General features: G+C 38.8%; 1 protein-coding gene across 4 annotated transcripts in view; it reads left to right on the forward strand.

Moving 5' to 3' along the window:
• Positions 1-13022, forward strand: part of UBR3 (ubiquitin protein ligase E3 component n-recognin 3) — a 236017-nt gene that overhangs the window by 46217 nt on the left and 176778 nt on the right. The gene's annotated exons all lie outside the window — the stretch shown is intronic.

Raw genomic sequence — 13022 nt, forward strand, 5'->3', positions numbered from 1 at the left:
TTTTTTTTTAAATTGTACTTTAGATAAAGGTTTATAGAACAAACTAGCCTCTCATCAAACAGCTAGTACGCGCATTGTTGTATGACGTTCGTTAACAACCCCACAACATGTCAACACTCTCCCTTCTCAACCGTGGGTTCCCTATTACCAGCTTTCCTGTTCCCTCCTGCCTTCCAGTCCCTGTCCCAGGGCTGGTGCACCCCGTTAGTCTTGTTTTGTTCCATGGGCCTCTTCAATCTTTGGCTGAAGTGTGAACCTCAGGAGTGACCTCATTACTGAGCTGAAAGGGTGTCTGGGGTCCGTACTCTCAGGGTTTCTCCAGTGTCTGTCAGGCCAGCAAGTCTGGTCTCTGTTTTTAAGTTAGAATTTTGTTCTACATTTTTCTCCAGCTCTGTCCGGGGCCCTCTATTGTAATCTCTGTTAGAGCAGTCAGTGCTGGTAGCTGGGCTTTGTCTCATTGTTCTGGACTCAGTCTGGCCGAGGTCGTGGTTGATGTGGTCCATTAGTCCTTTGGACTAATCTTTCCCTTGTATCTTTAGTTTTCTTCAGTCTTCCTTGCCCCCAAAGGGTTGAGACCAGTGCAGTATCTTAGATGGCTGCTCACAGGCTTTTAAGACCCCAGACGCTACTCACCAAAGTTGAATGTAGAACATATGCTTTATGAACTGTGTTATGCCAATTGAGCAGATATTTCCCAAGATCATGATCCCCACAGCCCTCAGCCCAGCAATTCGATCCCTCAGGGAGTTTGGATATGTCTATGGAGCTTCCGTGACCTTGCTTTGTACAGGTTATGCTGGCTTGTTTTGTGTACTGTCTTACTCTTCACCTAAGTTTCCACTTAACTATTGTCTATAAAGTGTTTTTCCATCCCCAACCCTCACCAGCCTCGTAACCATCAAAGATTGTTTCTTTTTGTAAGTAAACCTTTTCATGAGCATTTACAGTAGTGGTCTTATACAATATTTATCCTTTTGTGATTGACTTATTTTCCTCAGCATAATGCCCTCCAGATTCATCCATGTTAGGAGATGCTTCATAGATGCATCGTTGTTCCTTATCGTTGCATAATACTCCATTGTGTTTACCCATTCATCTGTTGATGGGCGTCTGGGTTGTTTCCATCTTTTTGCTATTGTGAAAAAGGCTGCAGTGAACATGGGTGTGTGTATGTCTGTCCATGTGACGACTCTTATTTCTCTAAGATATATTCCTAGGAGTGGGATTGCTGGATCATATGGTATTTCTATTTCTAGCTTTTTTTTTTTAAGGAAGTACCATATAATTTTCCAAAATGGTTGTATCATTTCGCGTTCCCACCAGCAGTGCGTAAGAGTTCCTATCTCCTTGTAGCCCTTCCATCATTTATTATTTCCTGTTTTATTGATTCATGCCAGTAATGCTGGGGTCAGATGCTATCTCATTGTGGTTTTCGTTTGCATTTCTCTAATGGCTAGAAATTGTGAGCATTTCCTCATGTGTCTGTGTGGTGCTTGAATGTCTTCTTTGGTGAAGTGTCCGTTCGTTTCTTTTGCCCATTTTTTGATTGGGTTATTTGTCTTTTAGTTGTAGAGGTGTTGAATTTTCTTGTAGATTTTAGAGATTAGACCTTTGTCTGATTTGTAATAGCCAAAAATTTTTTCCCGGTCTGTAGGTTCTCTTTTTACTCTTTTGATGAAGTCTTTTGACCAGCATAAGTGTTTAATTTTTAGAAGATACCAGTTATCTAGCTTATCCTCTGGAGCTTGTGTGTTGTTGGTTTAAAGTTTAAAAACTTTTTGAAAATAGAATTTTAAAGGTTTTAGAACTATGCAGATTTGTGGATATTACCTAGTTTAAGCTCTTCATTTTAAGACAAGGAAACAGAAGCCCAGAGTGGAATAACTTCATCAAAAATCACACAGTTACGTAGCAAGCACTAAAACTAGATGCCTACTTCTCCTTTACAATTGATTTATCTTTTCAGATTTTAAAAATGTTATTTCTGTTGGTTTTTCTTCTAGGAGGATATTCTCAAATTTATCCAAAGAATTGTCATAGGTGTGATGAAGTTGTTTAAAAAATTTCGCTTACTCTAGAATGAATTATTGAAAGAATATGAGGTGTAACTGCTCATCCAATCTCATAATAAAGTTATACCTTATATGTTAAGGATTATTAAAAAAAGCAGTGTACTGGTAAACAGACTATCAATTTGAACTTTCAATTTTATGATAAATATTTTTAATATACTCTTTATAACGTGTATTTTACTGGTATATAATTTTTAAGAGAAAAATTGCTTTGTTACTGACATTTATTATCTTGATATTTATAAAATTTAAATTTTATAATTCTAATTATACATTTAATGATTGAAAATTTTTAAATAAAATTGTGCTACATTTAAACATATACATCTTTTTTTTCTTTGAAAATTCATTTTAATATGATAGCACAGTATGGAACTAAGTCAAACATTCTCCTTTTGAAAGAATGATTTCTGTTGTGGAAGCCTTGTAATTAATTTAATGGCTTAAAATTTAAACTTTGTAGTAATATTTTTGCCCCCTGAAAAGCCTTCTAAAAATGTAACATAGCTTTATTTTGTGTAATCTCATTTTGAACAAATTATTTAAAAGAGCTTTTATCAGCAAAGTAGGAGGCCTCACACTCCCCGATCTCAAAACTTACTGTACAGCCACGGTAGTCAAACAGCCTGGTACTGGTTCAATGACAGACACGTAGACCAAATGGAATAGAACTGAGAACTCAGAAGTAAATCCATCCATCTGTGGGCAGCTGATCTTCGACAAAGGGTCGAAGTCCACTCAATGGGGAAGAAACAGTGTCTTTAACAAATGGTGCTGGCAAAGCTGGGTATCCATATGAAGAAAAATCAATCAGGATCAACACCAGGCACTAAGCCTAACTGAAAATGGATCAAAGACCTAAATGTTAAATCCAAAACTATAAAGTTCCTGGAAGATATAACAGGGTCAAAACTAGGGGACCTAATTTTTGTTATAAATAGTCTATCAAACAAAACTAAAAATGCATGAATGACGGGAGATAAATTAGATAATTAGGACTTCCTAAAAATTAAATATTTGTGCTCAACTGAAGACTTTATTCATCAAAAGAGAGTAAAAGGAGAACCTACAGACTAGGAAAAAATCTTTGGCAACAACATGTCTGACAAGGGGATAGTCTCTAAAATATATAGAAAACTTTAACGACTCAGCAAAAGACGAACAATCCAATCAGAAAATGGGCAAAGGACATGAACAGACACTTCACCAAAGAGGACAACAAATACGTGAAAAGATGCATGATCATTAGCCATTAAGCAAACCAAACCCATTGCCATTGAGTTGGTTCCAATTCACAGAGACCCTATAGGACAGAGTAAAAGTGCCCCATAGGGTTTCCAAGGAGTGGCTGGTGTATTCAAACTGCCAACCTTTCGGTTAGCAGCCGAGCTCTTAACCACTATGCCGTCAGAGCTCCTATTAGCTGTTAGAGAGATGCAAATCAAAACTATAACGAGCTACCATCCTATCCCTGCAAAAATAGCACTGAACAAAAAAAAAAAGAAAACAATGCTGGCGAGGTTGTGGAGGGATTGGAACTCTTGTACATTGCCGGTGGGATAGTAAAATGGTAAAACACTATGGAAAACAGTATGGTGCGTCCTCAAAACCTAGAAATAGAAATACCTTATGATCCAGCAATCCCACTCGTAGGTAGGTATCCTAGAGATATAAGAACGTGACACGAATAAACATATGCACACCTTTGTTCATTGCAGCATTATTCACAATAGCAAAAAGATGGAAACAACCTAGGTACCCATCAACGGATAAATGGATAAATTGTAGTACATACATACAATGGGATACTATACAACTCTAAAGAATAATGAGGAGCCTGTGAAACATAACATGGATGAATCTGGAGGACATTATGCTGAGTGAAATAAGTCAATCAGAAAAAGACATATGGTCCCACTATTATAAAAAGTAGAGCATAGATATACACACAGAAAGCAAAGTTCTGTGATGGTTACTAGAGATGGGAGGGAGGTAGGGGGAATCACTGTCTAGATAGTAGTCACTTGTAACTTTTGGTGATGGGAAAGGCAATGCCAAATATGGGTAAAGTCAACAAAACTTGACCAAGGTAAATAAAGATACTAAGATGTACATGAGAAAAAGGGACAATTTCAGTAAATGCTATAACATATACAATTTTGCAACAGTAGTAAAAACAACCAAAAAATATGTGTGTGGTTATGTAGGTGGATATGGATGCATGTATGTGTATAGGAAGACATATGCTAGTGTCTTAGTTATCCAGTGCTGCTATAACAGAAATACTAGAAGTAGATGGCTTTAACAAAGGGAAATTTATTTTCTCAGTCTAGGAGAGATTCTGAATGTGGAAGCCTTCTAGGGAAGGCTTTCTTGCTCTGTTGGCTCTGGGAGAAGGTCCTTGACATCACTCTTCCCTGGTCGAGGAGCTTCTCAGTGCAGTGACCCCGGGTCCAAAGTCCACACTATTCACCTGACTCTTGTTTCTTAGTGGTATGAGGTCCCCACTTCTCTCTGCTCCTCGCTTCTCTCTTTTATATCTCAAAAGAGATCAATTTAAGGCACAACCTAATCTTGTAGATTGAGTCCTGCGTCATTAATGTAACTGTCTTCTAGCCCTGCCTAATTAACATCATACAGGTAGCATTTACAACACACAGGAAAATCACATCAGATCATAAAATGGTAGACAACCACACAATACTGGGAATCATGGCCTAGCCAAATTGACACACATTTTTGGGGGACACAATTCAATCCATGATAGTGAGTAAATGCACCTGCATATATAGGAGTGTCACCAGGCATATTTATATACACATTTGTGTGTGCTGCCTATATATCCATATATATAACACACCGCTTATGGGGCACAGTTATGGAGGCTTCTTAAATGTATCCAAACAACCTGTGTGATTGATTTACTAGGCCAGAAGGCTTGGGACCATAGTTGGGGACAACTTAGTCAATTGGCATAGCATAGTTCACAAAGATAATGTTCTACAACCCGAGTTTGGTGAGTAGCATTGCAGTCTTAAAAGCTTATGGGTGGCCATCAAAGATACAGCTATTGGTCTCTCCTTGTGTGGAGCAAAAGAGAATGAAGGAAATCAAAGGCTCAGAGAGGAAACTAGCCTATGGGACAAATAGCCCACATGAACCACAGACGTCTCATACCTGAGAACAGAAGAACTAGATGGTGCCTGACTACCACTACTGATGTTCTGACCAGGGACACAATAGACGGTCCCAGATAGAGTGGGGAAAAAATATAGAACAAAACTCAGATTCCTAAAAAAAAGGCCAGACTACTAGACTGATAGAGACTAGAGGAACCCCCAAGACTATCACCTTAGGATACTTTTTGAACTTGGAATTGCAGCTATTTCTTCAGGTCACATTTTAGCCAAATAATAGATTGGCTTATAAAATAAACCGTATCCCTTGTGAGTAATGTGCTCTTTTAAACAATTAACTGTGTGAGACCAAATGGCCAACGGTTACCCAAAGCAAAGATGAGACAGTAAGGAGGGAAAGGGAAGCTACACCGGTGGAAACAGACCAAACAGAACAGAAGTAATGAGAATGCTGACACACAAAAATTGTCACCAGTGTCACGGAACAATTTGTATAAAATTTGTCAAAAGAGAACCTAATTTGCAGTGTAAAATTTCACCTAAAACAATAAAATATTATTTAAAAAAATAAAATAGCTTTCATTAGATTGGAGATGCAGTTTAGTATGCTGCTGTTAAAAATAATTAAAACTCACTGAAGATTGAGTATAAGGTTTATTTCAAGCAGTTATTCTGTGTGCATATAGGGAAGCCATTTTGATTCCAGAAAAAGCAAATGGTTTGAAGATGCTGGGTATAATGAGGCTTATAAAGAGAAGGAAACAAACAAAAATACCAAACCCATTGCCGTTAAGTCGATTCTGACCCATAGTGACCCTATAGGGCAGGGTAGAACTGCCCCATAGGGTTTCCAAGGAGCAGCTGATGGATTTGAACTGCCTACCTTTTGGTTAGCAGCTGTAACTCTTAACCACTTTATGGAGCCACCAGGGCTCTGTACAGAGAAGAGGGAGAAATATAGATGATCAATGTAATTGATTGAACCTAGCCTTCCCCTTTACTGATATAGGTTACTCCTGGCCCGGCTGCTAATAATTTGGTCGTCTACCCACCTGCAGAAACCTTGGTAGTGTAGTGGCTAAGAGCTATGGCTGCTAACCAAAAGGTCAGCAGTTCAAATCCACGAGGTGCTCCTTGGAAACTCTATGAGGCAGTTCTACTCTGTCTTATAGGATCACTAGGAGTCAGAATTGACTCGATGGCAGCAGGTTTGGTTTTTGTTTTTTTTACGCATCTGCAGCCAAGAGGGTTTTTGAGATTTTAATTAGGAGATGATTGGTTGATAACTGTATTTTTCTAGGAGAATAAGAAATTTATATTGCTATAAAACAGTTTCCAGCAGGCTTTTGCAGTTTGGGTGAAGCTTTTTATGGCTAATACTTAGCTTCATGGTTAAGAAAAACCTTAAAGTTAGGATGTCTGTTATTAATTTTCCTATTCAAGAGTGCTTAAGGGTTTGATTCTGGAATTAGACTGCCTGTGTTTGGATTTTGGCCTCTGTACCAAAGGGCAGTGTGACCTTGGACAGATGTCTTAACTTCTCCATGCCTAAATTTTCTCTTCTGTAAAATAAAGATAATAATAGTATCTACTTCATAGGAATTTTATAAGGATGTTGTTGTTAGGTGCTGTCAAGTCGATTCCGACTCGTAGTGACCCTATGCACAACAGAATGAAACACTGCCCGGTCCTGCGGCATCCTGACAATCGTTGCTATGCTTGAGCCCATTGTTGCAGCCACTGTGTCAATCCATCTGATTGAGGGTCATCCTCTTTTTTTGCTGACCCTCTGCTTCACTGAGCATAATGTCCTTCTCCAGAGACTGATCCCTCCTGAAAACATGTCCAAAGTATGTGAGACACAGTCTTTCCATCCTTGCATCCAAGGAGCATTTTTGCTGTGCTTCTTCCAAGACAGATTTATTCTTTCTTTTGGCAGTCCGTGGTATATTCAGTATTCTTCGCCAATACCACAATTCAAAGGCTTCAATTCTCCTTTGGTCTTCCTTATTCATTGTCCAGCTTTTGCATGCATATGAGGCGACTGAAAACACCATGGCTTGGGTCAGGCACACCTTAGTCTTCAAGGTGACATCTTTGCTTTTGAACACTTTAGAGAGGTCTCTTGCAGCAGATTTGCCCAGTGCAATGCATTGTTTGATTTCTCGACTGGTATTTCCATGGAATGAGTTAATACATGTAAGTGCTTAGAGCAGCGGCACCTGGCACATTATAAGTGCTATATATGTGTTTGTTGAATAAATAAAATCATATAAATTTTGAAAATTGGTATAAATTATTAGTGTAAAAGTTTTTTTTTTTTTTAATTTAAAGTCTTATTTCTAAGAATAATGTTGCTGTAACGGCAAGTGAGGAAAACTTACTGATATTTAAAATAGACTTTTAGAAACGTATAAGCTCTATTATTTTAACTAAAACAGTAAAAATTCTGTTTTGAAGCTGGGGAAGGGAATGATAGGGCTAAGAATATTAACTCTTCATATGCCAAAGAAGGAAGTAACTAGGTAATAGGCATGTGGTTTTAAATTGTTCTACTCTTTTTGTTTTTTAAAAGGCATTTTGTGGAGAGGCTGAATGGCCTATGAGGCTAGGAGGACTAGGAGTTGAATATGAAGGTTATATGACCACTTCCTTGGTAAAGTATCTATTGTCAGAGGAAACTGAAAACAAAACAAAACTATTGCATAAGGAAGTGGTTTAGTGGTGTTATCCATTGAGTTGATTTCGACCCATAGCCATACTATAGGACAGAGTAGAACTGTCCCATAGTGTTTCCAATGCTATAAATCTTGTATGGAAGCTGACTGCCACGTCTTTCTCCCCTGGGATGGCTGGTGGGTTCGAACTGCCACCCTTTCAGTTAGCAGCTGGGTGCTTTAACCACTACACCACCAGAATGCTGTTTATTAAAATAATTTAAATATCTTGACTTGATTTACAAAGTCAGTGGTTTTATGTTTATATGTACATGGTAGGTTAGAACTTCTATATTATTTAAACATACTTAGCGTTATGCATACGACAGTCTTGCTAAAAATTCTGTTTTATTTTTATGAATTGAATTTGATTTCTGGGCATGTAGAAAGCTCATCTTCAACATAAATCCTGCCTCCTTTGTTAAGGGAAGACAGAACAGTCATTTTTGTCTTGGCCTAAGCTCTTCAGAGGTCTCTAGGTGGTGCAAACGGTTTATGCTTGACTGCTAACCTAAAGGTTGGTGATTGGAACCCACCCAGCAGTATTGTGGAAGGAAAAGCCTGGTGATCTGCCTCCATTAAGGTTACAGCCAAGCAAATCCTATGGCGCGGTTCTGTTCAGTAACACATGGTGTCACTCACCATGAGTAGGAATTGACTCGACGACAACGAATAACACTAGCTTAACTCTCTAGGTTTCTGTGTATAATTGCGTTACAGAAATACCACATTTTGTGCTTGGGTGCCAAAAGGAGATCCTTTTGGATGGCGTTTGACTCTTCCCTAAAAGAAATTTCTGAAAGGATGTCAGAGATTTTGAAATACGGCCCTTTGTTTATTACATAGCTTCTAATCTGTCCTCCTTAGGTTCTGACTTCTGTTCCTTATCTTTTCATTTATTCCTCTTGAAACCTTTGTTTCAGCAGCTTCTGTGTATAAAATGTTTTTGTTTTTAATTGTTGTAAAAATGCATTTAACACACTTGGCAATTCAACGTTTTTCAGGTGTACAATTTAGTGAAATCAATTATATCAATCATGTTGGGCAACCATCTCCCATAATTAAAATGTTTTATAAATCTTTTGTTCCTTAATTATGATTATGTTTTAGTGTGACTATCAAAATAAATACTTTTTGATGATGACAATCTTAAAATAGTTTTTTAGTTCCTATCTTTATTAAAAAAGCAATTGCCTTTGAGTTGATGATGATTAATGGTGACCCCATGTGTTTCAAAGTAGAACCCTGCTGATTTTTCAGAAGTAAATCCCTGAGCCTTTCTTTAGAGGCACCTCTGAGTGGGCGGGGACCACCAACCTTTGTATTAACAGCCAGATGCGTTAACCTTTTATACCACCCAGGAACTCTATTCTTACTATATACTACTTGTGCCAGTTGCTGCGAAGACCAGTGCTTGACTTTCTTTTAGAGCATGTGACATATATTTAACTTATGTATATTTAAAAATAGTTCAGACACTTTGACTCTTAAATCCTAATTTAAATCCAGAACACTTAATTGTGCTCTTGTGGAACTTGTACATAGACCAGAGGCAGTTGTTCAAACAGAACAAGGGGATACTGCGTGGTTTACAATCAGGAAAGATGTGTGTCAGGGTTGTATCCTTTCACCATACTTATTCAATCTGTATGCTGAGCAAATAATCCAAGAAACTGGAGTGTATGCAGAAGAATGCAGTATCAGGATTGGAGGAAGACTCGTTAACTTGTGATATGCGGATGACACAACCTTGCTTGCTGAAAGTGAGGGGGACTTGAAACACTTATTGATGAAGATCATACCATTTCGGGAGGTAGCATATGATCAAGAACCGATGGTACTGAAGGAAAAAGTCCAAGCTGCACTGAAGGCATTGGTGAAAAACAAGGCTTCAGGAATTGACAGAATATAAATAAGATGTTTCAACAAACAAATGCAGCACTAGAGGTGCTCACTTGTCTATGCCAAGAAATTTGGAAGATAGCTGCCTGGTCACCTGACTGGAAGAGATCCATATATATATATATTTTTAAATAATTTTTATTGTGCTTTAAGTGAAAGTTTACAAATCAAGTCTGTCACATGTAAGCTTATATGCACCTTACTACATACTCCCATTTACTCTCCCCTTAATGAGTCAGCCTGCTCCCTTCTTCCAGTCTCTCCTTTCGTGACCCTTTTGCCAGTTTCTAACCCTCTCTATCCTCCCATCTCCCCTCCAGACAGGAGATGCCAATACAGTCTCAAGTGTCCACCTGATACGAGTAGCTCACTCTTCAGCATTCCAGCCCATTGTCCAGTCCCTTCCATGTCTGATGAGTAGTCTTCGGGAATGGTTCCTGTCCTGGCCCAACAGAAGGTTTGGGGACCATGACTGCCGGGATTCTTCTAGTCTCAGTCAGACCATTAAGTCTGGTCTTTTTATGAGAATTTGGGGTCTGCATCCCACTGTTCTCCTACTCCCTCAGAAGTTCTCTGTTGTGTTCCCCGTCAGGGCAGCCATCAGTTGTGGCCAGGCACCATCTAGTTCTTCTGGTCTCAGGATGATGTAAGTCTCTAGTTCATGTGGCCCTTTCTGTCTCTTGGGCTCATAGTTATCCTGTGACCTTGGTGTTCTTCATTCTCCTTTGATCCAGATGGGTTGAGACCAATTGATGCATCTTAGATGGCCGCTTGTTAGCATTTAAGACCCCAGACGCCACACTTCTAAGTGGGATGCAGAATGTTATCATAATAGAGTTTATTATGCCAATTGACTTAGAAGTCCCCTTAAGCCATAGTCCCGAAACCCCTGCCCTTGCTCTGCTGACCTTCAAAGCATTCAGTTTATCCCGGAAACTTCTTTGCTTTTGGCCCAGTCCAGTTGAGCTGACCTTCCCTGTATTGAGTATTGTCCTTCCATTCACCTAAAGTAGTTCTTATCTACTAACTAATCAGTAAATAACCCTCTCCCACCCTCCCTCCCTGCCCCCTCTCGTAACCGCAAAAGAATGTGTTCTTCTCAGTTTATACTATTTCTCAAGAACTTATAATAGTGGTCTTATACAGTATTTGTCCTTTTGCCTCTGACTAATTTCACTCAGCATAATGCCTTCCAGGTTCCTCCATGTTATGAAATGTTTCACAGATTTGTCACTGTTCTTTATTGATGCTATTCCATTGTGTGAATGTACCATAATTTATTTAACCATTCATCTATTGATGGGCACCTTGGTTGCTTCCATCTTTTTGCTATTGTAAACAGTGCTGCAGTAAACATGGGTGTGCATATATCTGTTCGTGTAAAGGCTCTTATTTCTCTAGGGTATATTCCGAGGAGTTGGATTTCTGAGTTGTATGGTAGTTCTATTTCTAACTTTTTAAGAAAACGCCAGATAGATTTCCAAAGTGGTTATACCATTTTACATTCCCACCAGCAGTGTATAAGAGTTCCAATCTCTCCGCAGCCCCTCCAGCATTTATTATTTTGTGTTTTTTGGATTAATGCCAGCCTTGTTGGAGTAAGATGGAATGTCATCGTGGTTTTAACTTGCATTTAAAAAAATTTTTTTTTTCTTTAATGACTAATGATCGTGAGCATTTTCTCATGTGTCTGTTAGCCGCCTGAATATCTTCTTTAGTGAAGTGTGTGTTCATATCCTTTGCCCACTTCTTGATTGGGTTGTTTGTCTTTTTGTGGTTGAGTTTTAACAGAATCATATAGATTTTAGAGGAGATCCATATTTTTGCCTATTCCAAAGAAAGGTGATCTAACAATGCAGACATTATCGAACAATATTTTGCTGAAGATAATTCAAAAGCGGTTGCAGTAATACATCGACAGGGGACTGCCAGAAATTGAAGCCGGAATCAGAAGAGAACATCAAATGAGGAATATTATTGTTGATGTCAGATGGCTGAAATCCGAGAATACCAAAAAGTTGTTTTTCTGTGTTTTATTGACTGTGCAAAGGCATTCAACTGTGTGAATCTTAACAAATTGTGGATAACATTGTAAAGAATGGGAACTCCAAAACAATTGTGCTCATGAGGAACCTGTGCCTAGACAAAGAGGCAGTAGTTCAAACAGAACAAGGGGATACTGAGTGGTTTAAAATCAGGAAAGGTATGTATCAAGGTTGTGTCCTTTCACCATACCTATTCAGTCTGTACGCTGAGCAAATCTGAGAAGCTAAACTATGTGAAGGAGAACAGGACATCAGAATTGGAGGAAGACTCATTAACAACCTGTGATATGTAGATGACACAATCTTGCTTGCTGAAAGTAAAGAGGACTTAAAGCATTTACTGATAAAGATCAAAGACTACAGCCTTCAGTGTAGATTACACCTCAACATAAAGAAAACAAAAATCCTCACGACTGGAACAATAAGCAACGTCATGATAAATGGAGAAAAGATTGAAGCTGTCAAGGATTTCACTTTACTTGGATTCACATTCAACGCCCATGGAAGCAGCAGTCAGGAAATCAAACGACACAGTGCATTGGGCAAATCTGCTGCAAAAGATCTGTTTAAAGTGTTAAAAAGCAAACATGGCACTTTGAGGACTAAGGTGCGCCTGACCCAAGCCTTGGTGTATTCAGTCACCTCATATGCATGCAAAAGCTGGACAATGAATAAGGAGGACTGAAGAAGAACTGATGCCTTTGAATTATGGTGTTGGCGAAGAATATTGAATATACCATGAACTGCCAGAAGAACAAGCAAACCTGTTTCGGAAAAGTACAGCCAGAATGCTCCTTAGAAGCAAGAATGGTGAGACTTCATCTTACATATGTTGGACATGTTATCAGGAGGCGTCTGTCCCTGGAGAAGGGCATCATGCTTGGTAAAACAGAGGGTCAGCGAAAAAAGAGGAAAACCCTCAATGAGATGGATTGACACAGTAGCTGCAGCAATGGGTTCAAGCATAGCAATGATTGTCAGGATGGCGCAGGACCGGGCAGTGTTTCGTTCCGTTGTGTGTAGGATCAATATGAGTCAGAACCAACTTGACAGCACCTAACAACAACAACAACATACAATTAATTCTTCACATATTCCTCAAGGTAGCATAATATGTATACTGGAAAGGGCTTGAGGTAGAACTAGGCA

Source organism: Elephas maximus, chromosome 6 (assembly GCF_024166365.1).
Source record: "Elephas maximus indicus isolate mEleMax1 chromosome 6, mEleMax1 primary haplotype, whole genome shotgun sequence".
NCBI lineage: Eukaryota > Metazoa > Chordata > Mammalia > Proboscidea > Elephantidae > Elephas > Elephas maximus.